The following is a 13,233-nucleotide window of genomic DNA, read 5'->3' on the forward strand; positions in this document are numbered from 1 at the left end:
TTTTGTTTTGGTTGCTGTTTTTTTTTCCCCTGAACGCATAATTGGGCTGTGGAGATGAATAATCTGAGTTCAAATCCCCAGAAACGACTTAAAATACAGTCATAGTAGGGCCTAAACAGTTCCAGCATTCCTAAAGCAAGATGAGAGGTAAAGACGGGTGAATCCTTGGATGACTGAGGTCGGCTGTTTGGGAGTCCACCAGAGATGACTGCTGTGTAGCCCGTTTTGAAAGCCTCTTCCAGCTGACTGGGACTACACATAGGTATTTGGGGCCCAAATGTAGTCCCAAGTATTTAGAAAAACAGAGGTAAAGTACTTGCCACACTAGTAGGGATCCCTGGCGCACAGGTGCCGGGTAGACATAGCCGCCCACCTGTGGCATTATGAATGAATCTGGGTGTGAAAGAAGAGCCTGTCTCTATGGAGTGATTATCAGCCTCAGACCTCTGTTATACACATACACACGAAAGTGAGAGAATAGAATGGTAATGCTCATTTAGCTTCTCGACAGCACAACTTGGGGTGAATCTCCTCCAGCTCGGTGCAGGAGACGAACCCAAGCCACCAGCACTCTGAAACATCATCCTGGACGGTGCTTGGCGTAGGTCAGAGCTGGCTTCCCTAGAGCCCCATAAACAAAAGTCTGTTGAACAGTGGTTCAGGGAGATGAGTCCTTGCCCTCTAGAGTGTTCTGGGTGGCCTTTAACTACAAAGCTGTATTTTATTGTCCTTTGAAATTCAAAGTTGCCAGATGCCACTAAATTCTGGCTACTTAGCTTCTTAAGTTTTTTCTTAAGGCATTTAATAATTATGTCTTCAAGGACCTTTCTTAAATTTTTAATTGTGTGTATACATGCCTGTGTGTGTGAGTACAGTTGCCTTCATTCCCTGCATACAAGACACTGAGATTGTTGTCCTCGCTCCCAGGGGGTTGTTTAGCTGACCACTGGTGGGGCAGGGACCTGCTGAGTGCTTCTCCTATAGTTGGGTTTGTAAAGTCTTAACCTTGTCTGCCCTGACCATCCCTGTTTTTTGACAGTCTCATTGTGTAGCTCTGCCTGCTGCTTGCTATATAGACTGAGCTGGCCTCACACCTGCATCTCATTTCTGCCTCCTGCCTCACATCTGCATCTACACCTCTGCCTCCTGCCTCACATCTGCATCTCACCTCTGCCTCCTGCCTCACATCTGCATCTACACCTCTGCCTCCGGCCTCACATCTGCATCTCTCCTCTACATCTGCATCTACACCTCTGCCTCCTGCCTCACATCTGCATCTACACCTCTGCCTCCTGCCTAACATCTGCATCTACACCTCTGCCTCCTGCCTCACATCTGCATCTACACCTCTGCCTCCTGCCTCACATCTGCATCTCACCTCTGCCTCCTGCCTCACATCTGCATCTACACCTCTGCCTCCTGCCTCACATCTGCATCTCACCTCTACATCTGCATCTACACCTCTGCCTCCTGCCTCACATCTGCATCTACACCTCTGCCTCCTGCCTAACATCTGCATCTACACCTCTGCCTCCTGCCTCACATCTGCGTCTACACCACTGCCTCCTGCCTCACATCTGCATCTACACCTCTGCCTACTGCCTAACATCTGCAACTACACCTCTGCCTCCTGCCTCACATCTGCATCTACACCTCTGCCTCCTGCCTCACATCTGCATCTACACCTCTGCCTCCTGCCTCACATCTGCGTCTACACCTCTGCCTCCTGCCTCACATCTGCATCTACACCTCTGCCTCCTGCCTCACATCTGCATCTCACCTCTGCCTCCTGCCTCACATCTACATCTACACCTCTGCCTCCTGCCTAACATCTGCATCTACACCTCTGCCTCCTGCCTCACATCTGCGTCTACACCACTGCCTCCTGCCTCACATCTGCATCTACACCTCTGCCTACTGCCTAACATCTGCAACTACACCTCTGCCTCCTGCCTCACATCTGCATCTACACCTCTGCCTCCTGCCTCACATCTGCATCTACACCTCTGCCTCCTGCCTCACATCTGCATCTACACCTCTGCCTCCTGCCTCACATCTGCATCTCACCTCTGCCTCCTGCCCCACACCTGCATCTACACCTCTGCCTCCTGCCTCACATCTGCATCTACACCTCTGCCTCCTGCCTCACATCTTCATCTCACCTCTGCCTCCTACCTCACCTGCGTCTACACCTCTGCCTCCTGTGTGTGTGCTCATCATGGCCATGAGTACCTGGCACTCTGCTGTGGTCTTGGCCCGTTGAAAGACCAGCACAGGAAATGGTGTTAATATGTGTAGTCATCCACAAATAATTATCCTCAGGAGGCAGATGCTAGCTTGCCAGAGAGAAGCAGCTGTACCTTTGACAGCCTTGTGTGGGAAGAAGCAGCTATAGGCAGCCTGGGATTGCTCAGTTGTATCCCATTCAGTCTGTGGTTGGTACCCACAAAGGAGATAAAACATTTTCCTTGGCCCTGTGCCTTTTGGAAGGAAGTCATCCCCTTGATTCGGCATCCATGCCTGTGATGGGAAGGAAGGTTTTTGGTTTGTATGCAGCATCTAGACTTCCTGTTTGGAAACCATACTGTTAAGCCCTAGAGGACTGCTGAGGTCACCTGTGGTGGCTAATGATGACAGTCAACTTGGTGGGATTTAGGATCACTGAAAACACCTTAGGATGATGTTTCCAGAAAGGCGTAACTAAGGAGGGAAGGTCCACTTGACAGCAGCATTCTGTAGACTTCCGCCCTGCGATGCATTGGTGTTCGCATCTCCGGCCCCTGACAGCAGATGCCTTGACCAGTCGCCTCATGCCGCTCCTGCTGCGTGCTTCCCCACTGCAGTGGACTGTGCCCTCTGTAAGCCACAATAAGCCCTTCCTTCCTTTAGTTGTTCCTGCCAAATACCTGGTAGGAACCAGTGAGGAAAGTAACTAGTCCACTCCATCAGGAAAGCCATTTACTTTCCTGAGACCTGGTCTGAACCAGCCAGATACATCTACCCACGCTGAATCAGACAGATTGAAGAGCAGAAACAAGGATAACACTTGGGGTGCTAAGGCTGCGGCTTTGGGAACAGCTGGTTCCCTCTGGGCAGCCAGGCAGTAGCTGCACTTGCCATCACATTGGCAGCAGACATAGCCACCCACTCCGTTTCCTAAGTATGTTCCAAGCTGGTTCTGTACAGTCATTCAATAGATTGTCAAACAAGATGGGCCACATCTGTAATCCCAGCACTCAGGAGGTAGAGGCAGGAGGACCGAGACTTTAGGGGCACCTGCTACATAGCAAGTTTGAGGCCAGCCTGGGCCACCTGAGAATCTCAAAACAACTAATAATATTTTTTCCAGTTCTCTTACTTTTTATTAAATTTTTAGACAGGATCTCAGATAGTCCAGGCTGACCCCAAACTGTGGTTGTGGATGACCTTGAACTTCTGATCTTCCTGCCTCCTGGAGTGCTGGGATTACTGTTTTGCAGTATTGGTGAATGAACTCAGGGCCTTGTGCATGCTAGGTAAGCGCTCTACCCACTGAGCCACATCCCCAACCCCTGGTCGCTTTTTAATCACTCTGGCTTTGTGTAGTGAGGGGCTGCAAGCAGGCCTGCTTTTCATCCCGCCCGGATCCCACAAGGCTAGCTTTACACCCGAAATAACAACACACAAACTGTATTCATTTAAACACTGCCTGGCCCGTTAGTTCCAGCCTCTTATTGTCTAATTCTCACATCTTGATTAACCCAATTTTACTAATCTGTGTAGCACCACGAGGGGTGGCTTACCGAGAAGATTCTAGCTCGCATCCATCTCGGAGAGGAGAGTCATTGCGACTGCTTGAAGCATCTGACTAACTTCCTTTTTTCCCAGCGTTCTGTTTTGTCTACTCCACCTATCTAAATCCTGCCCTATCAAAAAGCCAAGGCAGTTTCTTTATTAACCAATGAGAGTCCTCCATCAGCTTTGTATTCATCCTAAGAACCCAAAGATGCAGCTCTTAGGATTTGCTTTCTGTCTCTGTCTCTGCTATTTGTGAGTTGGTCCAACTGCTCTGCATCCCCGCTCTCAGGCCACAATGCCTGAGCTCAGGGAAAGGGGTTAGTTTCAGGCAGCTGGCTTTTGGAACATCTAGGGCGTGTCCACATCAAAGAAAGCACATGAGGTAAGCTCGGCCTGGAAGATCCTGCCTGGATCTTAAAGCTTTAAAGGTATTAGGGAGTGGAAATTTTGCCATCGCTCTGCCTCCATGGGGATCAATCATCTGGAGGACAGAGCAGAGAGCATGAGAGCTTCCAGGACAGCAGCTTGCTGAATCTTGGAGCAGCTTACAGGGAGACATGAGGAACTGACTTCCCCTCTCTGGACCGTTTTTCATCTCTAAGAAGGGAGGAAGGATGATAGCCTAGGGATTACATGCATGGTCAAGCCATGAGCTCACAGAAACCAAAGCTGCCAAAATCAGCAGTCAAACAAAAAAGGTTCTGCTCCTCACACCTCTCCATCAAGTAGGCTTTAGATTGCCTTAGGCCAAGAAGCTGCTAAAAGGAGCCTTCTTGGGGGCTAGTGAGATCAGGATGACTCAGCGGATAAGGACACTTGCAGCCAATCCTGATGACTGGAATTTGATACCCAGGACCCACAGGGTGGAAGGAAAGACCTAGCTCCTACAAATTATTCTCTGAATTCAAGTGTGCTGTGGCACATTGCACACTCGTGTGCACACGTAATTCTTTTCCCTTTTTTGATTTTTATGGAGCTTTACATTTTTTCTCTGCTTCCCTCCCTGCCTCTCCCATCCCCCCTTCAACCCTCCCCCAAGGTCTCCATGCTCCCAATTTACTCAGGGGATCTTGACTTCTACTTCCCATGTAGATTAGATCTATGTAAGTCTCTCTCAGTGTCCTCATTGTTGTCTAAGTTCTCTGGGATTGTGGTTTGTAGGCTGGCTTTCTTTGCTTTATGTTTAAAAACCACCTATGAGTGAGTACATGTGATAATTGTCTTTCTGTGTCTCACATGTAATTTTTTAAAGGAGTCTTTCAATACTATTAGTTTTCCCTGATTCCCCATGTTGCAGCAGAGGGCCGCTAAGATAGGCCCAAACCAAAGAGGACAGCTACCTTGACAGGACCTGAATTAGCAGAGGCTACTTGGGTCTGGGGCAGTGGATCTTTTATTTGTTTTTGTGGGGAGGCACAAAGCAGAACAGCTGAGTGACATATTGTCAGGACCTCTCATGCTCAGAGCTCTGACCCCATGCTGACCAGGCTCTGAGCTAAGCATGGCCTTGAGTTTCTCTGATCTTCCTGTGTCACTCAGGAGCACCGGGATCGTGGGCATGCGGCACACCTGGCTTTCCTGAGTGAAACCCTTCCTGTGCCTTGCCTTCTGCAAGCATTCAAGCAAACCTGAGAAGCACCAGAGCTGAAACTCTTCCACTCCCGACTAAGGCTGGCTGAGGCGGCCTTTTGTCCTCTGTTCTTCCCAGAGAAGAATGATGGCTGTATCCAAAGACACAGGCAGGAGAAGCCACAAGCACCACAGTCCAGATGTAGGGCTGTGTGCGGGAGAAAAGAGTAGCCTCAAGCCTGATACTGCATAGAGCTGCTGACAGCAGACGCCACAACACCTATGTCCTTGACCATTTTCATAGCATGTAATTGAGAGTCTGGGAGGAAGAGGGTCAGGAGTTCAAGACCAGCCTCATCTGTATAGTGAGTTTCAAAACCAAATAATGGTTTTGATATTGGATGATAATCTTTGACTGTTCACATGAACACACTGCAATTTCAATATCTTTATGAGGCTAAAGGTCAGAGTAAGGGGTCAACCAGATGTCTGGATAAAGACACTTGCTGCCAAGCCTGACCCCCAGAATTTGATCTCTGATCCAGCCACATTGTGGAAGGAGAGAGCCAGCTCCCACAAGTTGTTCTCTGACCTCTATGCACATGCACTCCCCACACCTGCAAAAATACATATAAATAAATAATTTTTAAATCAAGATCAGAACTCAAGATATGATACCAGAGAAATCTGGAGAATGGTACAACTGACTTTGAACAGGTGGACGGAAACAGAGGCCACATCGTGTGTGCTCTAGAACTGGAACAGGGAAGGAAACAGGCTCTGTTCAGCACCACTGGGAGCCTAGCTCTTCTGACTCTATTGGGTAGGATGGGGTGTGTGTCTGTGTGTGTGTGTGTGTGTGTGTGTGTGTGCGCGCGCGCGCTCACTTATGTGAGGGTACATGAGTCTGTGCGTAAGTGTGTGAGACTAGAGTGGACAGGTTGATATCAGGTGTCCTCTGTCACACCACCTATTACTTTTTGAGACAGGGTCTTTCACCTCCGATGGACTGGCTGGCCAGAGAGCTCTGGGATCTGCTTGTCTGTGCACCCCTCCCACTGAGGTTACTACATGGATATTCTTGTGTATGTTCATGTGTGTGTGTGCCATCACATGTATGTGGAGAGCAGGGGACAACTAGAGGGAGTCACTTCTGTCCTACCATATGGGTCCCAGGGACTGAATGTAGGTTGTGGTTGGTGTTAATTGGCTGTCTCTGTCTTATTGCCTTGAGACAGGGTCTCTCACTAAAATTGAAGTTAGCCTACTACCCATCAAGCCCCAATAATCCTCCTGTCTCCACCCTCCACAGTGTGGGGTTACAGGCACATGCTGCCGTGTTTGACTTTGCATGTGAGTGCTACTATGTATCTGAACTCACATCCTCATGTGTACACAGCAAAAGCTCCCTTCCACTGAGCTATCTGCCCAGTCCCTGTGTTTGCTATTTATACTTGTCTACATTTTATAATGATTGAATAAAAATAATTAGCATTTCCATCCCCTCAAATTTTCTTAGTCTTTGGGATGAGAATACTATTTTTAACTTTTTTTTTGGGGGGGGGGGGGCTTTCGAGACAGGGTTTCCCTGTAGCTTTGGAGCCTGAGATCCGAGTGCTGGGATTAAAGGTGTGCGCCACGACGGCCTGGCTTGTTTTTTAAATTGTTATTGATTTATTATAGTTATGCATGTTGTGTGTGCCAAGGCACACGCATGAATCAGAAGGCTCTATTCTCTTTTTCTACTTTTATGTGGGTTCCAGAGGCCAAACTACCAGCTGAGCCGTCTCACTGGCCTGGGATGAAAATATTCTTCCTTCAAATGCCTTTTGGCATTTTGGAGTACTTGAGTTTTACTCCAATTTCTTTTGTTCAACTCTCAATATCTGTTTCCAGATACTCTGATACAGGCAGAGTAAGTTACCATGGTAATATGATTGAGCAATAGGTGAACTGAACTGCACTGTTAAAGGTGCCTAGGAGAAAATATCAGTAATAAATAAAAAAAAAATCTCATTGAGCAGAACCTAAGACTGCAGATATAAGATGGATGGGTCTCGAGGTCACCAGGAAGTGCTGGTGTCACCAGCTCAAATAAAACTCACTGTGGAAAACTACACTCCAGCCTCAACCTACCCACCTACCACTTACCCACCTCCAAACCCCCATCCACGCTGCTCAGCTGATTAATGCAAACTGCGGGGAAAGCGCTTACAACCCGGAACACAAAAGGATGTTCTACAGGGCCATCCTGAAGGACTCCTGAGAGGTTGATGGAAGCCAGGCTGGAACATAATTCAGACATAGAAACAGATGAATCTGTGGCCAGTAATTGAGGCTGTCCTGGGCTTCCTAGTGAGAGCCCATTCTGAAGAAGCCACAGGCGTGTTGATTAGTCACACCTCCTTCCTGTCTTCTCCCTCTGCTTCGTGGTCACCATGATGTGAGCAGTTTTTCACCACGCATTCCAGCTGCCATGGTATCCTGCACCATGCTCGGACAGCGAACGCTGAAGTAAGTCCTCCCTCCTTTAAATTGTCCCTGCCAGGCAGCGAGTCACCATTTTGAGCCACAAAGTACCTCGCCACAGAGTAATGTTCCATTTCTGTTGCTGGGATAAATACCCTGACAAAAAGCTCGGGGGAGGAGGGGGTTCGTTTGGCTCACACTTCCATGTTTCTGTAGTCCATCATTGCAGGGAAGTCAAAGCAGGAACTCAAGCAAGCTACTCATATATCCACAGTCTGGAGTGCAGAGAGAATAAGTGTGTCCTTGCTTGCCTGCTCTCAGCAAGCTTTTCTTCTCTTACATTGTTCAGGGCTTGCTGCCTAGGCAGTGGTACCACCAATGGGCTGTGTATTCCTACATTAGTTTACAAAACAATCCCTCCCGCAGACATTCTTGCAGGCCAATGTGATCAAGATAGTTAATTCCTCAGCAAGAGTCTCCCCCAGGTGTAGTGAGAGCAGCGGGGCTGTGTCCCGACACCCGGCCAGCTTTACACCCGAAATAATTACACAGAAACTGTATTCTTTTAAACACTGCCTGGCCCATTAGTTTCAGCCTCTTACTCACATCTTGACTAACCCATATCGAATAATCTGTGTAACACCACAAAGTGGTGTCTTACCGGGAAAGATCCAGCATGTCTGACCTGGTGGCTGGCTTCATGGCATCTGTCTCAGAGAGGAGAGGCACGGAAGTCTGGCTGAGAGAGCAGAGGCATGGCAATTTATTAACTTCCCTTCCCAGCATTCTGTTCTGTCTACTCCGCCCACCTAAGGGCTGGCCAATCAAATGGGCCAGGCAGTTTCTTCATTAACCAATGAAATCAAACAGAAGACTCTCCCACATCACCCAGGGTGGGTTCTAGGCTGCTTCCAGATTACAATTAAAACTAATCAGTACCGGAAGTCTGGCCTCTTTATACCGATTAGTTCATCCTCCCCCAGATATGGAGGTGAGATGATTTGAGAGGCAACATAGAAGAAATTGGACACACTTGTAACAGCAGCACCTTCCTGGAGGCACTCAGTGACCACAGTGTGGTTGATGCCACAGCTTCAACCCCTAACTCCTGCTACGTCCCACCCTCCTTGCTTCCAAACCAACACGATTGAAGTAGTTGGTGATTTAATTGTGTAATTCCACCACAGCATTTCTTTGCTGTCCCCGTGGTTCTTCCAAAGTCCAGGCTCTCTTCATTCACCATCGGTCTAGGTGTGACTGTCATCTGTCATGTTTTGAATCTTGAATGCCCACCCAGACAAAAAAAAAGTACACAGAGTTGTTGAAAAGTCATGGAGACTTTAGAAGAAATAATTTTTTTGAATAGCCAACTTTATTCAGAACATTAGACAGTTTATACTCTAAGTGTTAAGAGTCACATGAGTAAAGTGTCCAGTTGCAAGGAAAAGCTACGTGTGGCAGGTAAGCCACGTGTGGCTAAAACAAACCATATTTTTCCATGGAGACATATAAACAAACAATAACAGCCACATGTAATGAATAATATAAAGGAAGCACACGCCTATTCAATACTCCTGGGAGCAGACACAAGAGCACATTACAAGAACAATTCTGTGTTTTTGAGAAACTGAGGTCACAAGACTCTTGTCTATCTTTTTTTTGAGTTTTCTCACAAGCTCTCAGAATTTTCATGATTCCATTCTTGAACCATGTTCCAGTAAGTGTGTAATTATTCATGTGTGTGGGTACCCACAGAGGCCAGAAGAGAGCATTGGATCCCCTGGAGCTGGAGTTACAGATGTTCGTGAAGCACCCAACATTGGTGTTCAGAACTGAACTCAAATCCTTTGCAAGAGCACAAAGAAGTCTTAACTACGAGCCATCTCTGTGGAACAGCAGAAGCTCTTCAGGTTATGGAAGACCTACTTTTCCAATGGACATAAGACTGTGGGACCCTGGTCTTTGTTTTGCTTCTTGCCCATGTGGCTTTGCCTTGATGTATGCTCATGTGTCTCTCTGTGCATGTGATATTTGAATGGAAAAACATGACACATCATTAGTCACTGACTTGTACTGCATCATCCTGTGAATGTGCATTTTTGTTAAGACTTAAAAATTTTTATTTATTTGCATTTATGTGTCTACCTGTGTTCATGTGTATATGGATGCCTAAAGAGGTCAGAAGAGGGCAGTGGATCCCCTGGAGCTAGAGCAGCAGGTGAATGTGAACTGCGCAACATGGGTGCTAGGAACCAAGCTCCAGTTTGCAAGAGCGACAAGTAGTCTTGACCACTCAGCCAGCTCTCCAATCCCAGACTCTTCCCTTTGTCTATGAGATTGCTTCTCCTGTGTCCAACTCACCTTGACTATTGCAAGTCAGGCTTCCTAGACCACACATATTGAGATTAATTAATTTCTTGGTTTCTTGTGGGAGGAAATCAGCTACATGGAGTGAAGGAAAATTCAAGCCAAGGGAGAAGTTTATATTATTCATTACAGCTGGCTATTATTGTTGTTTATATGCCCCCATGGACGCCATTTCAGCAGAAGCTTGAAGATGCTCTCCAGTGGAATGACCTACGGGTTCATCTTAAGTAGGAGTGAAAGAGCTGGGCTTTATAGCCTGTGTTACAAAAGATGGGCCACTCCTCGAAGGTTTTGCAGTTCCAGAAGGGGTATGGATGGAGGCTGTTTATTACAGCCTTCCCAGCTGCCAGGGCAAGAAATTTGCCAATCCTTTAAGAGAACATTGGTGTCAACACTGGCGACCTACAAAGAAAGCAGGACAGGGAGAGGGAAGAATGAAGGGAGAAGGAAGAAAGCAAAGAGTCCTTCATTTCTCTCTTTGTGTACATGTATTCATGTGTGTAGTAGTGTACACATGGAAGTGAGAGCGCAGCTTCAGCTGTCATTCCGTAAACATTATCCACTTTGTTGAAGCAGGCTCTCTCACTAGCCTGGAACTCTCCAATGTGGCTAGGTAGACTGGAGGTCTAGAGCTAGCAAGACCAGGAATCCACCTGTCTCCTACCTCCGCAGCCTTGGGGTAACAAACATGTGCCAACCATAAGCAGTGTGTTAGCGATTTGCTGCGCTTTGGGATCACCTGTGAGATGGGGCTGTAGGGTATATGATTAGGTTGAGATGGGAACTTCTTCCCACTGTGGGTGCTACCATTCCCTGGGCTGGGATTACCTGGGAGATGGGGCTGTAGGGTATACTATTAGGTTGAGATGGGAACTTCATCCCACTGTGGGTGATACTGTTCCCTGGGCTGGGATCCTGGATTGCATTAAAAGGAGGAAGCAAGCTAAACACAAGTGTCCCCCATTCTCTGCTTCCTGACTGGATGCAGCGTGACCAGCTGCCTCTAGTTCCTGCTGCTGTTCCTTCCTCACCACAATGGATTATAACCTTGATTGTGAACCAAAAGAAACTCTTTAAGTTGTTTTTGTGTGGGTATTTTATCACAGCTAAGGAAAAGCAGCTAAGACACTGCACTCTTGTACATGAATTCTTGGGTCTAACTCAACCATTCCTGCTTGCAGGGCAAGCACTTTACTGACTGGACCACCTCCCTCTCCTTCATTCCCCTCCCTTACCCTTCCTTCCCCTCCCTTCCCCTCCCCTCCCCTCCCCTCCCTTCCTCTCCTCTCAGGGTGGCCAGAAAGTACAGCCCTGGGGAGAGTCACAGAAGTGAGCGTTAGAGGGTAGGATAGGAACAAACTTGAGGCGGGCTTGTCAGGCCCTGGGTGGCTGCAACTTAAACAGTTTCCAAATAAAGGCACCGGAACATGCTGTCTAATGCAGCCTGGTGCAAAACTGTGAATTCAGAAGATGATGGGTGTGCCCATCAGAAGAGCCAAAGCCCATCCGTCTTGTTACCAACTAGTTGGTGGACTGAGATACCATGGCATCACCAGTGTTAAGCCCTATCAGTGTTTGTGCCAATGAGCTTTATTGGGGTTACTTACAGAAACGGAATTGATTCAAAGATAGCTGCATTACCAAAAGTTCACTCCAGCAAGGGTGACAGCTCATGAAAGCTGGGAATCTGATGCTCAGTGCAGAATTTACAGACAGCTCAACAGGCTGGGAAGTGTCTTTACAATGTAAGACAGTTTGTCTGATCCTCTTCCTGGCAGTTCAGCTGGTCCCTGCCTCTTCCAAGGCAGCTAAGTTGGACTAAGCTTCTTGTAGTGTTTCTCAACAGTGTTCACTGCTTGTTGGGAGCACAAAGACCTTTGTGCTCACAGATAGCACTGCGGAAACCAGAAATGTTAAACATGCAGGTTGTCTTTCAAAGAAAAGGATGTATCACCTTTTTCTCACCCAGAGGGGTGGGAATGGAGGTGCCTAATAGCCAAGGTAACCCTTGCACTGCCTGTAGGGCCAGGCCACACCTGTCTCCCCTCAAACTCCCACAGCCAGGACAGGAGGTAGCTAACAGCCTAGATGATGCCCGTGCTATCTGTATGACTGGACCATAGCACACCCTCCCCTAAGTCCTTAAGTTAACACATGCGGCCTATCTCTAGACCCCATCTCCGTGGAAGTAACGTGTGCTTTGAGGAGAGTTTGGATGTAATTATGTCGTATCCTTGTGCACATGGCATTGTGCTGCATAAGGAAACTTTTTTTTCAAGTTGTACTGTACTTAAAATAAACTGCCCAGTGTCAGATTCTAGAAGTTTGCAGCAACCTTGGCTACTGAGTCCTACTGAACCAGATTTCCTTCTTGTCTCACACAGATCTGGCTGTGGCATTTACAGAGCGCTGCCCCCTTCCCACTGCTCACATATGTTTGGGGAGAAAAGAGCATAGGGAATCTAACTGATTTTAGGGACTTTATTGGTGCTGTGAAGTTGTTGACTTCCTGGATTTTCATGAGCTTCCCTGTGTCTTAAGGCATTTTTTTCTTTGTTGGAAGTTTTGTTTAGAAGCAACTGCTGCCGGGTGGTGGTGGCGCATGCCTTTAATCCCAGAACTTGGGAGGCAGAGGCAGGCAGATATCTGTGAGTTCGAGGCCAGCGAGGTCTACAAGAGCTAGTTCCAGGCTCCAAAAGCCACAGAGAAACCCTGTCTCAAAAAACAAAAAACAAAACCAAAAACAAACAAACAAGCAAACAAAACCACAAAAAACAAACAAACAAAAAAACAAAAAGAAGAAGCAATTGCTGAGAAGCAGGATGGGAGCTGGGTGTGGGGAGAACTTGGGTGTCATGGTGACCTGAGTGGACTGGGTTCTTGCAGCAAGTTGTTGCTCTTTGTTACCATTGTTGGTTCAGGAAAACCTTAGTTCTAGGTGATTGTTGCTCTTGGTGAGGAAGAGGCATGTTTAAAAGCTACCTATGAATGCATGAAAATTAAAAAAAAATGACTTTTAGAAATATAAAACCAGGCAGCTGGGGGGATGGA

This window comes from Arvicola amphibius, chromosome 12 (genome assembly GCF_903992535.2).
Source record: "Arvicola amphibius chromosome 12, mArvAmp1.2, whole genome shotgun sequence".
Classification (NCBI taxonomy): domain Eukaryota; kingdom Metazoa; phylum Chordata; class Mammalia; order Rodentia; family Cricetidae; genus Arvicola; species Arvicola amphibius.